We start from the raw sequence: 17,635 nt of genomic DNA, 5'->3' as shown, positions 1-17,635 counted from the left end.
CTAGTCCGGCCACTGTGGTGCAGTAGCAGCAACAGCACTAGGCTTGGGTATGGAAAATCCCCATTCAACCTCATAAGGTAAAGGTAAAGGTACCCCTGACTGTTAGGTCCAGTTGCAGACGACTCTGGGGTTGTGTGCTCATCTGGCTCTATAGGCCGAGGGAGATGGCGTTTGTCCGCAGACAGCTTCCGGGTCATGTGGCCAGCATGACTAAGCTGCTTCTGGCGAACCAGAGCAGTGCACGGAAATGCCGTTTACCTTCCTGCCTATTTATCTACTTGCACTTGACGTGCTTTTGAACCTCTAGGTGGGCAGGAGCTGGGACCGAACAATGGGAGCTCACCCCGTTTTGGGGGTTCAAACTGCCAACCTTCTGATCGGCATGCCCTAGGCTCTGTGGTTTAGACCACAGTGCCACCCACGTCCCTTATTCAACCTCATACTCTGAGCTTATTCAGTCCTTGCCGTATTCAGTAAAAGAGGTTTAGCTAGCAGGTGAACCACTGCCAGTCAGCTCAGAGTAGACAATATTCAGCTAGATGTCCAAATAATTTGATGTGGTATAAGGCGATTTCCTATATTTCAAGAGACATGTGAAAGATAGAAGGAGAGAACATAATGACCATGAATGATGGGAGTTGTAGTGCAAAAGATCTGAAGGGCATCAAGTTGGAGAAGCATATTTGCTGGAGCCTCCAAAGAAAATAAGCACATTTGCTGGAACCTCAAATGAATAAAATCTGTCCTTATCTGACATGCTTTGAGATCAAAGAACACTCTTAGTTATGATCATACTAAGGTGTGGATCTATTGATCTATCTCATGTCCATCTCCATGTACATAGGAGAGTGCTTTATACTGAGTTAGACCATTGGTCCATCTATATATCAGTACTCTATATTGACTGGCATAGGTTCTCCAGGATTTCAGGCCAGATTCACTCTCACTCAGCCAATCCCATAGAAAGCAGGCATTGACTGATCACCTAACAGGTGGTGACTTCGAGCATACTGATCAGAGGCACTTCAAAGCTCCACCCAGGACTCTCCACAAGCCCTGCATGGTCTTGATGATCCTCACTTGATGTAATTGTGAAATCAGGTGATTGACAGCCCTGTGTGGTATAGGGCAGATATGTATCTGGCCACCTGGCCAGATCCGATTCCTTACTCTTAGAGGAAAGCATTGAGGAAAGAGGAAGATAGGCATATTCAGGTATCTCTTTCATATCATTACATAATGAGACGACATAATGACTAAGGGCAATGAGCTTTCCAGGAGATACGCATGAGACACTGGCCAACCAGATAGCCACGAGAAACTCATAAGCAGGACCTGAGTGTGTCAGTACACTCCACTCCTGAAATTTCCAGCAACTGGTATTCAGAAACATACTGCCTCCAACAATGCAGGCGGAACACAGCCATCATGACTACTAGCCTTTTGATCTATTTGATCTTCTTACAAAAGCATCCAAGTTGGTGGCCATTACTGCCACTTGTGGGAGCGATTTTCATCGATTGTACTGTGTGAAGAAGTACCTTTTCTTTCCGGTCCTGAATCTTCCCAAGGAGGCTTTGATGTTTCGCCTCTTTCTTGGATGCAGGTGCACGACACCTTCGATGCTTTGAGATTGCTCTGAGTCAAAGTCTGGGAAGTCTCTTGGCTTCCATAGTTTTAAGTTTTCATCCACTTGTTTAAAAATGCAGAGATACATCCTCATAGCAACACACCTATTTTAAAATGCAAGAGAACAGATGGGGGTCTCTTGGGAAACCTAATATAGTTCTCAAGACATAGCGAGGAACTGATTCCAAATCAAGAGCACAACAGTCGTATATTGCATATACAGTCGTACCTTGGTTGCTGAACGTCTTCGAACTTGTACATTTCAACTCCTGAACGATCGAAAACCGAAAGTGAATGTTCTGGTTTTTGAACAATTTTCAGAAGCCAAACATCTGGAGTGGCTTCTGCAGCTTCTGATTGAGTGCAGGAAGCTCCTGCAGCCAATTGGAAGTTCCGCCTTGGTTTTCAAACTGTTCCGGGAGTCGAATGGACTCGCATAATGCATTCTGCTTGAGAACCAAAGTATGACTGTATCTTAAAGACGCTACAGTTTCCACTGTGCCTGATTTCCAATGGAAACACAAACCGTGGCTAATATTGGGGGTGGCTGATAACAATATTAAGGACACAGAGAAGAGCTCACACCCTGTGTTTGCTGAAACTCAGTAGGGTGCCCATTCACACATTGCCGAAAAAGAGGAAATGTATCAGCTCCCCCGCCCCCAAGAAGAAAAGAAAAAAGTCATAGGGGTCTGCATAACATTTGTGCATACTAACTTACACATAAAGAAATACACTTAGAAATAGTTATTATAATTAATAATATAGAAATGTAACACATCTCACCCTATTGGAGAAGACTGTGCATGTTCAGTTTGTTGTTCAGGTGCCAGCTGCTCTCAAGATTATGCTTTGAAGGTACACAAGGCCAACACCTTGCTGAAGCACAGCTGGCCTGGATGTGGTCAGTATCTGGATAGATGACCACCTGTGAATCACAGGCACACCACTTTGTGTCCCACGATGGAAGAAAGGTGGGATATAAATGCAAGAAACTTTTAAAAAAACTATTGATGGGGAACTTCAAGGGCCCTGCTCTTCCTTCGTATTGTCCTTTATTTTTAAACTGGACTGGGGCAAGACAGCCCTTCAAACAGAGGACTCCTTCCAATACAGGACTGTCCTCTGTAAAACAGGACTCAGGGCTGGTGTAGAGTTCAGGGATGTTTTGGGCAGTGTGAACTCATAAACTGGTAATCTGAATATGCTTTCTCCCAGTGCTTGGAATGAGTCAGACAGTTGCTCCATCTCACTCAGTGTAACTTGTCTACATTGACTGGTAGCAGCTCTCCAGGATATAAGGCAGGAGTATCTCCCAACCATACATGGAGATGCCAGATATTGAACCTGGGACAATCTGCTTGCAAGGCAGGTGCCTCACCACTGAGCTATGGCCCTTCCCAAGCTCTCATTTTTCCTAATTCCATTGCCGAGAATAACGACCTCCAGGAAACAAGAGAATTGGACTTGTTCAACAATATCATGACCATCAGCGTCCCAGGCATGGTAAAGTTCTTATTTTTTAAATCAGAAACAACAGCCTTTGTTTTATCATAATTAATACCCAGCTGTTCAGACTTAGAAAAGTTTCTCAAAGCTGATAAGAGATGCCTCAAGCCAATTTGTGCATAAGAGCAGAAGATCATATCACTGGCATACAACAAAACTGAAAATTTCCTGCTGGTGGCAGAGGCAGGTGGGTGTAGGACTCCCGCTCCTGCTGTGTTCACAAAATGCTCCCCCTGCCTGCCTCAGAGAGAGGGGTCTGACAGTGCGGACCTCCTCCATCAATGTGGTTGCTACGTGTGGCCTTTCCCTCTTTCCAGTTCCAGAACCATCTCATGCAATAGCCATTGTACTTCTATTTTCCTTATTTTTTTTCTCCCACTCTCTTTCTCATAATGCACTGCTTCTGTTAATTTGGCACTGATGTGAAATTCATAGCCTTCAAAATGTTTTTAGACTCAAGCTGCCATCAGCCCTGGTCATCATGGCCAAGAGTTAGGGTTGATAGGAGCTGTAGTCCAAATCCAGCAACATTCAAAGAGCCACAGGTTTCCCAGCCCTGTTATAAGCCATTATTATAAATGGTGAACTGGTTTGAGAGCATTGGTAGAAACTAGATTATGGAACTGTAACAGGTAAACAACCAAACTAACAATTGCAGTAGGCGAAGTGCCTGCCATCATGTGCACCTGCCTGTATCTGAGATAATCATCTAAGAACCTTCTCTGGGTTTCCTCACCATTTTCAGTATGACTGGTAATAATCAAGGAGAGCACCTTTCCATGGTGGCATCCTGACTTTTGAATGCTCTCTGCAGTGATGTTTGCAGGGACAATGTCAAGGGTTGGCATGGGTGGGCACATGTTGAGGGTCCTCAACCCAGCAGGAGACTCACTGACAAGAGACCACCGAAAGTCCTCCTCCTCCTCACAACTGAAACCTGCTTGAATGAACTCCCCCCCGGCATCAGTAAAATTGTCAGAAGACACAGTGAGAGGGAGTTCAAGATGTTCCTATAGTTTAAGTTCTTATCAGAAATAGGAAAGACCGTAGCTCAGTGGTAGAGTACCTGCTTTGCATTCATAAAGTCCCTGGGTCAATTCCTGGCATCTCCAGGTAGCAGTGGGAGAGATTCCTGCCTGAAATGCTGGACATCCTCTGCCAGACAGTGTGGTCAATACGGAGCCAGATGGACCAATAGTCACTCAGGATAAGGGAGAGAAGGATATTCCTAAAATCCTGTGATCAAGGTTCTTTGCAATTTAGCTTATTACCTGCCTATGGAACAGAACAGTCTTGTAAGAAGCCCACACAAAAATGTCTGTTAGCTTTCTGCAACTGGCAGGGGTAAGTGTTTTCCTAGGAACACAAAATGACTGAGGGCACAGGCCCATAAGACATATACTGTATTTTTAGCTCTATAAGACGCACCAGACCACAAGACGCACCTAGTTTTTGGAGGAGGAAAGCAAGAAAAAAAATATTCTGAATCTCAGAAGCCAGAACAGCAAGAGGGATCGCTGCGCAGTGAAAGCAGCAATCCCTCTTGCTGTTCTGGCTTCTGTGACAGCTGCGCAGACTGCATTCGCTCCATAAGACGCACACACATTTCCCCTTACTTTTTAGGAGGGAAAAAGTGAGTCTTATAGAGCAAAAAATACGGTAAGTGCATATGCTAATTTAGCTGTATATGTGCGAAATATAGGTTGAACAGTCCTGGGGGCCACATAGAGGCTTAGATGGTCACATCTGGCCCCTCAGTCCTGAGTTCCCTAGAGTGAGAACATACTTATGCTATATACATAGGTATACCCCTGCCAAAAATGTTGTGCATAAACAGGAAATGGCGCACAAATTTCCATGCTCCTGGTCCAGTGTTCTAGCCATTACAGGACTAGCCACTCAGTTAGTAGAATAATAGAACTGCGGAGTTAGAAGGGACCCTGAGGCTCATCTAGTCCAACTGCCTGCAATGCAGGAATCTCAACTACGTAAATCATTTTTTGGGCGTGTGTGTAATACAATTCAGCAATTGTTTATCTGAAACATTTGCATCTACCTGGGCTGGAAGCATAACACCAACACATATCTTCCCATACATATGCGATGCTTTCTGCTCTCTTCCCCATCACCCACACCCAGGGATTTTCAACTAGGTGATAAGCTGGAGGCTCACTGTTCCTGTGTTCAAGGAACATCTCCTCTTGCTTCATAATTTGGGTGTGTTGCTTTCTTTTTGCAGCTGGCTGGCAGGATGATATAAGATCCTCATTGTTGATTCCCCAGAGAGGATTAGTTTGATATGACTTTCAGGTTGATTGATGGCTGGAGGTGAGGCCAGGCAAAATCTGCCACATGGATGAGCAGTTTGGGGTGCACTTGTGAGAATGGGGAAAATCAGCATCCAGGGACAGTTCTCTTCTAGGTTGCAAAGCCAGGGTAGGACCCTGTACCTGACTGAAGACTCTCATCTAGTAAGGAATTGCCTGAAAAGAACCAGAGAGAAATGGGTAAAATGCTACCTGGACACAGGAATTGTGTGACTCTCAAATAGGAAAGTAAGAAGTCATCATTTTCATAGAATCATAGAATTGTAGAGTTGGAAGGGAACACGAGGATAACTTAGTCCAGCTCCTGGCAATGCAATTTTCATTCTGCCCTGTATTTGTCATATCGAGCATTGTTTCCATTTTGCTGCAATTTGTCTTCCGCAAACACTGCATTGTTCTTCCTTCTGTCCATTGTAATGAAATCACGTTATTTACATTAAGTTACATTGTCATTACATCATTCTACCCCATTCATTTCAATGCAAAGGCAATGCAAATGGGAGGGAAATGCAATCAATTACATATCCCAAAGCAACAATGACAGCAAATGCTGATTGCACTCAGAGGACTGATTTCCATTCCAGATATGGGAGAAATAAGCGAACATTGGCAATTTCCACTCCCATTTTCATTTTTGTCAAATTCTCCAACATCCCGACTCTCAAATGCTGCAATTCTCCATAAAAGGAAACCTAACCACCCATAAGTATTCAGTAACGGTAATTCATTGTATGTACTGAAGGCCTCTGAAAGATATCTAGAATCTTCAGCTGGTGCAAAATTATTGGTTTTCATTTCTATATCAGAGCATGTGGCTATTTTCAGAGTACAAGACGGTAGATTTCTGCCCCAGGGTAACTTACAATCTAAAATTCACCACTAAAGTGTTCTTCCCTGAGCCACAAATCATGGGCATATGCTGGCATTTTAGTGAGGTGGCTCTGGCACTATGGATATGGAGCATGAGGTTTCTGCTCTTATGAGAAATGAATACTGCATGATGAACATGTGTGAGTTCCAGGACATAGGAACAGGGCATGGATGGTTTGATGGGATGAAACAGGTTGATCTAGCATTGTTATAAAGGTTCTACAACCATCACTGACCATAATAAGGGTCACAATAAAAGCTAAGAGAGCAAAATAATAGTAATAATTTATTATTTGCACCCCACCCATCCGACTGGGTTGCCCCAGCCACTCTGGGTGGCTTCCAGACAATGGAAGTGTTGGGCCAAAGTGGCAAGGAACCACAGAGAGGAAAAGCAAGGAGATCCATCCTCCAAGGGACTATAGGAAAGTGAGCTGAGAAGTGCAGAGAAGAGGAAACAGAACTAGGAACAGAAAATCAAAGGCCCCCAGTTCAATGGAAGAGGATCTGCTTTGTATGGAGAAGGTGTCAGGTGTAGTCCCTAGCTTCTCCAGGTAAGGAATGTTTTCATGTCTGAACCCCTGGAGAGCTGCAGGCAGCATATACAGTACTGAGTTAGATGGACCAGCGGTATGACCCTGTACAGTGGTACCTTGGGTTAAGAGCTTACTTTTTTCCAGAGGTCTGTTCTTAACCTGAAACTGTTCTTAACCTGAAGCACCACTTTAGCTAATGGGGCCTCCTCCTGCTGCTGCGCCGCCACCGCACGATTTCTGTTCTCATCCTGAAGCAAAGTTCTTAACCTGAGGTACTATTTCTGGGTTAGCGGAGTCTGTAACCTGAAGCGTCTGTAACCCGAGGTACCACTGTATAAGACAGCTTCCTATGCTCATAAATCTAAAACAATGTGATTGATACTGTAAATCACTTTGATACGCCTCATGGGAAGCAATGCCTACATGATGATGATGATGATGATGAATAGGCAAGGAAAGAACCAAGTCTACCAAGGCAATTAAGTTGTTGGCTTGTCCAGACAAGAGATCTGTATGGGATGCAGAAATTAAGCAGAGGGTGCTATCTAAGCAATTTACAAAGCCAGACAGTACCGGTCATTGGCTGAGTCCTGGCATTAGTACAGAAGGGAGTTCAAGGCCTATGCTTTGATAGCTTGCAAGTCAAAGAGACCACCCGGATAGTGACAGATGTGGTTCTGAGCCACTTTGCTCCTGACCGTATTGTTCGAGTGTGAATGAAAGCCTCCACCATCATCCTAGCTTGCCAGTATAAGCAGCATGCTTATTTTGATGGGTGTGTTTCAGTAATGAACTCCTCAATCCCTTCTGGCTCTCTTGTCAATTTCAGGCATGACACAGACACAAAGGTACCTTTTTATAGGTAGGAAATTATAGGTGCTGGTACTTCAAAGGCTTTTTGCACCAAGAGCTTTTCCCTTTGATAAATGACAGCATTGTTAATGATGATTTATTGCAGAGGCCAGCTCAACAAACCAAAATAACTTGTTTCCATGCATTGGCTTCAGAGTAGGTTAATTCCTCCCCCCTGCTTTGGGCTATCCATCGCCAGGAGGTAGCTGGTTAACAGCTGTTTAAGTACTGGTGAAACATCTCATTTATTAACTTGTCATCACCTGTCATAAAGTTTAGCCAAATGCAAAGTGATTGTGCACTTAAGTCTGAGTAATTACCCTGTTATTAAAGCAGGCTTACTTCATCTAGCCTCGTGAAGGCTTACCTTACCTTTGTTCCATTTATTTTGAGACCAAATAAGTACTGAACTGAATGTATTCACCTTGCCTCTGTTCTGAAAAAGATCACACCTACACCAGGCAATTAAAGTACATTTCCACACCCATGGCTCTCTCCGCAAGAATCCCGGGCACTTTAGTTTTGTGAGGGGGTCTCCTAACAACTCTCATCCCCCTTAAGAAGTTTACACTTCCCAGAATTCTTTGGGAGAAGCCATGACTGCTAAAGTGGTATAAGAGTACTTTCAATGGATGGTGCAGATATGGGCAAACTATATGTTTACATATTAATGTGTGTAATAACAATGGCCCTCCCTCCAACAGCTGCTTTCTCCTCTTGAGAGCCACAGCCCCCAACAATATCCTTCTGGGGTCTGCATGGGAGTGGTGGGTGGAGTCAGGGCCAAAGGTAGCCAAAGTCAGATGTGGCACCCAGACTGGTGACTGGGAATGGCCGCCAGGACCATATAACACCCATCCTAAACGAGCTACACTGGCTCCCGGTACATTTCCAAGCACAATTCAAAGTTGGTGCTGACCTCTAAAGCCTTAAATGGCCTTGTCCCTGTATACCTGAAGGGGCCAAAAGCCTATTGTTCAGCTGGGACACTATTCAAGGGCCTTCTGGTGGTTCCCTAACTGCAAGAAGTGAAGTTACAGGGAACCAGGGAGAGGGCCTTCTCAGTAGTTGCGCCCACCCTGTGGAACGCCCTCCCATCAGATGATGCCAAATAGATAAACAACTGCACGACTTTCTGAGGACATCCATATCAGGAAGTTTTTAATGTTTGATCTATCATTATGTTGTTATATTCTCTTGGATGCTGCGGGCAACCCAATCATGGTCAGGCAATAGTAATAATAATAATAATAATTAGAGAGAAGGTGCATGCCTCTTGTTTGATCAGTGTCTTAGCTTGCATGAAAACCAAGTGTCTAAACCACTTATATACCTGGTGCATCTTGTAACCTGTGCCTTGCCTATGTACTGATCTTTTATGCATTGAAGTCTCTGACAGAAAGACAGATGGAACTCCGAGTTCTTCATCTGGCAGGGAGGGCCAGAATCTGCAGTTGGTTCCATTCCAGTCACACAAAAGCCAGAAGTTTCTACATTCTCCCCCCCCCCCCCCAGTTCTCTTCCTAGGCAAGCAAGAGACATTATGGAAGGACACATTCCAGGGGACTGCAGAACCATTTCTGGCCTACAGGTCACAGGTTTTCCATACTGTTCGAGGCTAACAATCTTCTGGAGCAATTTGGAACAGTAAAAAGTGTGTGTGTGTGTGTGTGTGTGTGTGTATGTATGTGTACACATGACCCATTCTCTTCCTCTGTTTTTGGAAACATAATAGGCTCCAGCCATTTTCCTTTTCCCCAATTCCAAATGAAATATTTACCATACGAAAGCTCATGTGCTACTCACGTGTACGTAGGGCACGTGTACATTGAGGGTGGGTTGGGGCTGTGCTGTTAGACCTACCATTGGGTCTTTGGCTTGTTCTTTGTTCAGCGATTTCTACCCTCACATCTCCTTAAAAGCAGTGGGTATCTTCTTCAAAAACCTAAAAATAAAAAAATAAAACCCCCTCAAGCTTAGTGCAGATTTGGCAATGTTCCAGGGAAAAAAGTCTCCTCCAGATTGAAGCACCTCCTCTTCCCCCAAGATTTTCCAAGGTCAGTAAAAATGAGAACAATTGCAAATATTAATTAAAAACAACACCTCTGCACCACAGATTTCTCTCCAGCATTCATGTGTAAGTTGATAAGGGAATTTGAGCCAATCATAAATCTATCTCAGATGCAGCAAGAGATTTTCTTTTGCAATTAACAAGCTGGGTGTGTTGTGCAGTCATTACAAACAAGGTAAAACATTCCTTTGCATGTCTTCTCTGTGGAGGCTAGTGGAAAATGTGGAGGCCAGCAGGCATGCTAAGAGGATTCTGTGTGATTCTATGCCCCTGGAATACAGAAAAACTCAGACAGTTGGATCCAGACTAGGGATGGACAAATCTCACAGTTTTGTATCTCATTTCCCCCCAATACTTGAGTTCACTTCTCTACATTTCTAACAGTAGAAGCAGAACACAGTCTTCATGGTTTGTAGCTGCTGCTGGCTTCATCCACTATGAATTTGTCCAATCCTCTTCTAAAGTCATCATGTTGGTGGCCATCATTATACCTTATGAGACTGGATTCTATAGTTTAACTATGCACTGGGTATAGAAGTACGGTCTTTTGTCTGTCCTGAATTTTCATAGAATTGTAGAGTTGAACGGGACCTCAAGGGTCATCAAGTCCAATCCGCTGCAATGCAGGAATCTCAACTCAAGCATCCATGACAGATGGCCATCCAATCTCTGCTTAAAAACCTCCAGTGAAGGAGAGTCCACAACTTCCTGATGAACAGCTCTTACTGTCTGAAAGTTCTTCTAACATTCAGCTTCACTGGAGGTCCACAAGTTCTAGCACTATGATGGAGGGAGGAAAAACTTTTTCCTATCCACTTCCTCCACGCTTCCCAGTATTAACTGACCCAAATTCTACCTCCCAAGTCGTGTGCTGATTGGACTGCAGCTGTCCATCACATATCAGCTTTCTCAGAATGTTGTGACATGGTTCTCAGCTCATTTAAAAGTATCAATATCAAAAATGAGTTTTCAAACGGAAATGAAAGGCATATGATATTGAGAAATGTGAACTCAAGAGGAAATTCAAATGTACATAAAAAAGGTAAAGGGTCCAGTCATAGCCGACTCTCGGGTTGCGGCGCTCATCTCGCTTTATTGGCCGAGGGAGCCGGCGTACAGCTTCCAGCTCATGTGGCCAGCATGACTAAGCTGCTTCTGGCAAACCAGAGCAGCGCACGGAAACGCCGTTTATCTTCCCGCTGGAGCGCTACCTATTTATCTACTTGCACTTTGACGTGCTTTTGAACTGTTAGGTTGGCAGGAACTGCTAGGTTGGCAGGACAAATGTACATATTTTAGTATTATTTATATGCATTTCCCCCCTCTGGAAAATCATTTTTTTAAATTGCAGATAAATACGAGTGAAAATAACGTTGACTAGAACTAGACTGATTTCCCCATCCCTACAAATGCACAAGGCCAAACCTGAGGACATTCAGGGTCAATATGGTATAGAGGTTGGAGCGTAGGACTAGGACCTGGGAGACTAGGGTTCAAATCTCCTCAGCCATGAAGCTTGTTGGGTGACCAAGGCCATTTGCTGACTCTTAGCCTAGCCTGCCTCACAGGCCTGTTGCAAACATAAAATGGAAGGGGAGGGTACATTACATTAAGCTCCTTGGATGACATAAGAGATGCAAACAAATGAATAAAGTGTGTGTGTGTGTGTGTGTGTGTGTGTGTGTGTGCCAATTAGCATCCAATAGCTAATTGGCATGTGTGCACGTGCACACACACACAATGTTAGCTACTCCCTGCGACAAAGTACCCAATTTTGCTCTGCTTTATGTATAGACCACAAAAGAAAGGTGGAATTTGCATTGGTTCTATTCTTCATTGATTGATACTTCAAAGAGAAAAGAAGAAGGAGAAAAATGTAACATTTTGTGCTCTGGGTTGAATGTATAATTTTTTTGATTTGTGTATGCTACCTCATTTGAATTGTTTGCTAGTGTTACCACATGGTCATTTGTGATCTTTATGTGTAAAGGCCACTGAGTACATTGCTAATGAATTTGACCCTACCCTACCTGACTTACTCCTAATTTGTCTTCTGGCTTTTTGTTGAACCTAGTTCATTTGGAACTCATTATGAATAGTGTGATTTTGACAGCAGGTAACTGGGCTGGTAATTAAGGAATCATTGGATATGACTTGGAATACACTGTGTTCAGATGAGGGCTATGTTTGGTAGTTAGTCAAACTGAAGTACTTCAGTTAGCTAACCAAAGTACTGTATACACGGACTGGCAGCAGCTTCTCAGGGTTTCAGGCAAGAGCCTTTCCCAGACCAACTAGGAGAGGCCAGGGACTGTATCTGAGACCTTTTGCACGCAGGACAGTTGCTCCGCCTCTAGGCTATGGCCCTTCCCCATTTAGCTGGGGGGGACAAAACTTCCCTGAGACTCAACACGGCAGTCCTGTTCTGTGTGGTGTTGAAACCTCCTCAGTTCTCACTTTGCTTAGGAGCAAAGGCACAGCGGTGTGGATGCTGAGTGAGTGAGCCCCAGATCCGTCCTCCCTCTGTCAACAGCAAAATAATGGGCGTGGCGCAAGCCTGGAGGAAATCTGTGTCAGGTTGGTGATGGGAAAATACGGCAGCTTGTCAAAGCAGCTTGGCCTGCAGCAGAGAGACGAGTGAGATTAGTAGGCATTGTCTCACCTGTCGGCAGCCTCTTCAAGGCCTGTTCCTTTTGACAGGGCGGAGGTGTGAGAAGGATTCTCTCTTGATCCCACCCAGGGCTGCACAGGGTGGTGGTGTGTGCATGGGGAGGGAAAGACAGCTCAGAGGGAATGACTGAAATGATATTGCTTTCTTAGGTGTTGTGGCTAGAGAGAAGCATTGTTGCCTTAAACCACAGCGGTTGCACGGGCACATGCACACAAAAAAGAAGGAGCTGCCTTGCTTAGAACTGCAGATCTTTTTAGCACGCTTCTGTCTACTCAGCGCTGGCTCTAAGCTTGAGAAGCTCCCAGGCAAACTGCCCTCTGATGAGTTCCCTCCTCTACTGTTGGGACTTGGTGGCCTTACCCAGTGCTTTTTTTCTTAAAACATGTTTAGGGGTACTCTCATTTTGACTCAAGACAATAATCATTTCATAGTTCAAATCAGGGGAAAATAAATACAGAACATGGACAAGAGTACAAAGATTCACAAAATGTTTAGGAGGATGTGTACCCCTGCATCCCCCCAGAAAAAAAAGCACTGGCTTTACCTCAGAGGCAGCAGGAGGATCTTTTCAGCCTGTGGGCCACATTCACTTTTGGGAATGTCCCAGGGGCCACACATAGGCAATAGGTGGGGCTAACCCATAAACAGCAGCAGTATAAAAGTGTCCTGGGATCATCCCCTTGCTTGGGCACAGCTGAAATTCTGTATTAATGTGTGCGGTTTTTTCTTATGCATTTGGAATTAATTGTTCCATCACGATCTGCTCTGATTTGGAGGATAAATTAGTGTAGAACAACAAATTAAACTGGCAGGGATTAGTTGTTTTCTCAATAGTGGTGGTCAAATCTGGGCAAAGTCAATTTAGCATAGCAAATCTTGGAAGCACATTGCAAAGACCCAAGATCATAAAGCCTTCAGAAGGAATTTGAATCAAGGGATCTCCAGAGCTGGACAACAACACAGAGACTTTGTTTTGTCTCTGTAAGAGTTGCATGACGTACTTGCTGAAAAAGGGAGTGCCGGAGCCAAGTACATAGACATTCTTGGTTATCGTGAACTACTGGTGATTAGTAATAGGCCAGACCCAAACACCCCCAGGGACCAGTTTCTAGTTGATGAACCAATACACAATTCTAGATGAAGGACATTTCAGGGCGATGCTTGCCTTCTCACAGGAGCACTTCTGAGTGCGGCTTTCATTACGATGCTTTTTATGTCGATTGAAAACTGGGCCAGCATTGCAAAGCTTTCAGAACATCAGGCCATCAAAATGATGATCTGATTTGCAACCACTTGACCCCAATTTTCCACGCACAGAGCAGAACCTCCCCTTTGAAACTCTGATTCTAGGAAAAGAGCCGGAAAGCATGTGGTTTTTGAAAACAGCGTTGTTGAAAGTTTCTGGAGATCCTTTTGGCTGGCATGCCATCTCTGATTACATCCGTCGAGTTGCATTATGCTGCTGATACTATCTAATATGAAGTGATGGATGTGACTGGGTTTGGGAAGCTTAAAGAGTGACACTGCAGCCTCAAGAGAGCTGGAGAATCCCTCCCGTTCCTTGCTTTAGCTCTCTTCTGCAAAGGGAGTTTTAAAGGCTGCATGGCAAAAGAGGATATATGTTTTTATCTTCCACCCCATAACACTAGAACTCAGAGGGAGGTCACCCAATGACCATGATTGGCTATAGAGCTGGTAGCTGGTCAGGGCGTTGGGACTAGCACCTCAGAGACCAAGCTAACAAGTCAGAATAACAGAACAATATTCCAAATATAAAACAATCCGCAACTTAAATACAGTGCAATTATAAAAACAAAACAAAGACATGATTAAAAACTACCAAACAAGGTGGTGGTGGGGAATCAGCTAAAGGCCTTTTGAACAGTCATGTCTGCTAACTGCCTGAAACCTTGTAGTGATAAGATTGGCAGCCCACATGGGGGGCACCACCACAGAAAATGCCCGAGCCCTGTTTGCCATCAGCCATGGATGAAGGGGTTGAAGGGCTTGGAGCAGGACCTCTGATGATGATCAGAACATGTGAGAAGGAACATATGGAGGAATGTGGACCTTAGGATACCCAGGTCCCAAGCTGTTTACATTAATGGGTGAATGGACCTCACTTGGCAAAGTGTTCTGTTGGGTGGGCACCACTACAGAGCCTGGGCTAGCCTTGGTTGCCATCAGCCATGCCTTGTGAGATTTAGGGATTGGAGTAGGATGTCAGCTGATGATTTGAGAATGCAGGGGGGGGATGTATGGAAGAAGAGTGTTCTTAAGAATTTACGAGAGAAGGTGGTCCTTAAGATACAAATGGATGAGGGGTTCACCACGAGCAAACAAGCCCCTGGCTACTTCAGCTGGCTAAAAGGGTTGGATGACTCATGAATGAAAGGGCATGAAAGCAAAAAGATACTTGTTTTGCATATTCCATCCAGGCTGGGGATGTCTTGGGTTCCGGCTTGCCTTGAACCTTGAATGCTCAGAGGATCCCTTAGGAAGTGTATCGTTCACCTCCTGCCCCTTTGTTGAAAACCTTTGAAAGGAAGAGGCCACCCAACAAAGCCTTCAAAGGGGAATGGTGTTTACAAAGAAAAAGGAACCAGGATAACATAGTGGAAAGTGCAACCTTATTCCCCTGCTAAAACACCCCTTTTGCTGTTTCTGTGGCTGGCAAGATCCTGCTTAGCAACTTGGAGACGAGTCTACAGGTCTCTGCTCGCTCCTCTTTCCCTGCGCCCATCTAAAGGGAAGACAAGGCAGGGGGAGGAGAGACGAAGGTGCGTTTGACAGCTGAAGAAAAGGGTGTGACAGCCGGAGCTGTGATCACTCAACAGAGCGGCCTGTCAGCTTCCCTTATTGAGTTGTACTTGAAGGGCTGAATAGGAAACAGACCGGGATGCTTTTGAAGTCACATTTCTTTGTTGTGATTCTGTCGTTGCAAAGCCGACGGAAATCTGGCAGGGCAATAATTGTTGTTGGTGCTATGTTTTATATGCAGACGCATTGTTGGGTGCCAGAGGGAGGGGGGAGGAGTGGAGAAAGGAGGGAAGCTTTAAAAAGAGGGCAAAATAGCTGCAGTTGATGATGATAATGATAGATAACAATGTTGAGATTTGGCAGACTTTTTCCAGCCCGTAACAACAGTTGCAGAGGTTGTCCACACCCGGGGTTCTGTCTGCTTTTCCATTATGGTGTGGGTGGGTGAGGCATCAGCTGTGCTTCCATCCAACTCGTGCAATCTGCTTTACACTGCTTATTATGGACTTATTAAGAGATTATTATGGACTGCTTGAGCCCTGCCTATGAGCTTCCTGGGTGTGTGTGGCCGGCCACCGGGACAGAATACTGGACTAGCAGGTCTGATCCTGCAGACATTTCAGTTATTAGATCTATATCTTATGTGCTAGCAGATCTGAGGCTGAAACAACAACAAGTCCCTCTAATAAGGGTGCTGGAGGATTAGGCCAAAGGCCTCTCTAGTCATCCTTTCCCCCACAGGGGTCAATCAGTTTCCTCCAGGACGCCCACAAGTAGGAAAACATAGCTTCCAACATTCCTCAGATCAAAATAGGGACATTTCTCACTTCCCCCCAACTAACGCTTCTCAACCCCCCCATTTATTCCCTGTCCCCCCATAGAGCATTTCCATTGCCACTATCCAAACAGGCCACAGTATGCACACCCTCCACCATCCTGAGAAAATTCCTCAACCCCTGTGGAAGAAAGGGGTTAAGTTTACTGCATGTACGGTGTTAAAGGAAAATATTATGAAAATGATTTATAGATGGATTGGATTGGATATCCCGCTTTATCACTACCCTAAGGAGTCTCAAAGCGGCTAACATTCTCCTTTCCCTTCCTCCCCCACAACAAACACTCTGTGAGGTGAGTGGGGCTGAGAGACTTCAAAGAAGTGTGACTAGCCCAAGGTCACCTAGCAGCTGCATGTGGAGGAGCGGGGAATCGAACCCGGTTCACCAGATTACGAGTCCACTGCTCTTAACCACGACACCACACTGGCCCTCAGATGGTACTTAATCCCAGTAAAATTAGCAAAGGTCTATCATATGAGTGATAACTTACGTTGGAAATGTAAAGAAAAAGAAGGTACCTTCTACCACATGTGATGGACGTGTCCAAAGGTGAAAGACTTCTGGGAAAAGATATATAATGAACTGAAAAAAATGTTGAAATATACATTTATTAAGAAACCAGAAGCCTTTCTACTTGAGATAATAGGAATGGAATTGCCCAAAAAAGATGTTAGACTGTTTTTGTAAGCCACAACTGCAGTGAGAATTTTACTAGCCAAAAATTGGAAATCACAAGAAATACCAACAGTGGAAGATGGGCAGATGAAGATGCTGGACTTTTTGGAGCTTGCCGACCTTACTGGAAGAATCCGCGATCAGAAAGAGGAGGAACATCAAGAAGATTGGAAGAAATTTAAGGAATATCTAGCTAAATATTATAATATAACATAAGTGGAAATACTTGCAAGTATTAAATTGGCTTAGGATCAAAGTATGTTGAATTGTATAATACTATGGATTGAGATTATGATGAAAAGAAAGGAAGTTAGTAATCTGAACTAGTTAATTGTATTGGAAAGTGAATATTGGAAAATTGCTAAAATGAGATTCAATGAAAATCAGTTAGGGAGGAGCCGAGGAAGTCATTCAATAATGGAAATTAATTTGGATTTGAAATGGAAGAAATTTTATATGTTTGTTTGTTTTTCTTTTTATATGTTTTGTGTTGTGTTGTATTTGTTATAAATTTGGAAAATTTATAATTTTCTTTTGAAAAAAAAAGATAATTCCTCAATCCCATTTTTTTTAATTGCATTTTTCTTTGGTAGATTTACAAGAAGAAAAACACACACCAATAAATAAATTTTAGGAAGGCGCAAGGTTACAAGTGGGCACACAAAGCATTTTTTCCTTCCCGCCCAGGTTACCCCTACCCTCTCCCTACACCTCAGAGACCCACAGTGGGACCTCAGCAGTGGGAGCCTCTCCCCCTCCTTGCCTGCTCTCCAGCAGCTGCTACGAGATACCCATGGGAGGAAGCCAGCAGTGGCCGCCATGGGAGACAAAAGGATGCTCCCTTGCAGCTGCCACCGCTGCCACTGCCACCACTCAGGACGAATGCTAGCCCATCCTCC

The 17,635-nt window shown here is 44.3% G+C and overlaps 1 long non-coding RNA gene across 1 annotated transcript in view; it reads left to right on the top strand.

The window, feature by feature from the left end:
• Nucleotides 1-1,131: 1,131 nt before the first annotated feature.
• LOC310832240 overlaps nucleotides 1,132-17,635 on the top strand; it is a 39,012-nt gene continuing 22,508 nt past the window's right edge. The window contains exon 1 of the long non-coding RNA XR_014558189.1: nucleotides 1,132-1,215. This is a non-coding gene — a long non-coding RNA (uncharacterized lncRNA). The remainder of the gene's footprint in view (nucleotides 1,216-17,635) is intronic.

This window comes from Podarcis gaigeae (assembly GCF_964106915.1).
Source record: "Podarcis gaigeae genome assembly, chromosome: 15".
Taxonomy (NCBI): Eukaryota; Metazoa; Chordata; class Lepidosauria; order Squamata; family Lacertidae; genus Podarcis; species Podarcis gaigeae.
This window is presented reverse-complemented; position numbering and strand designations above follow the sequence as displayed.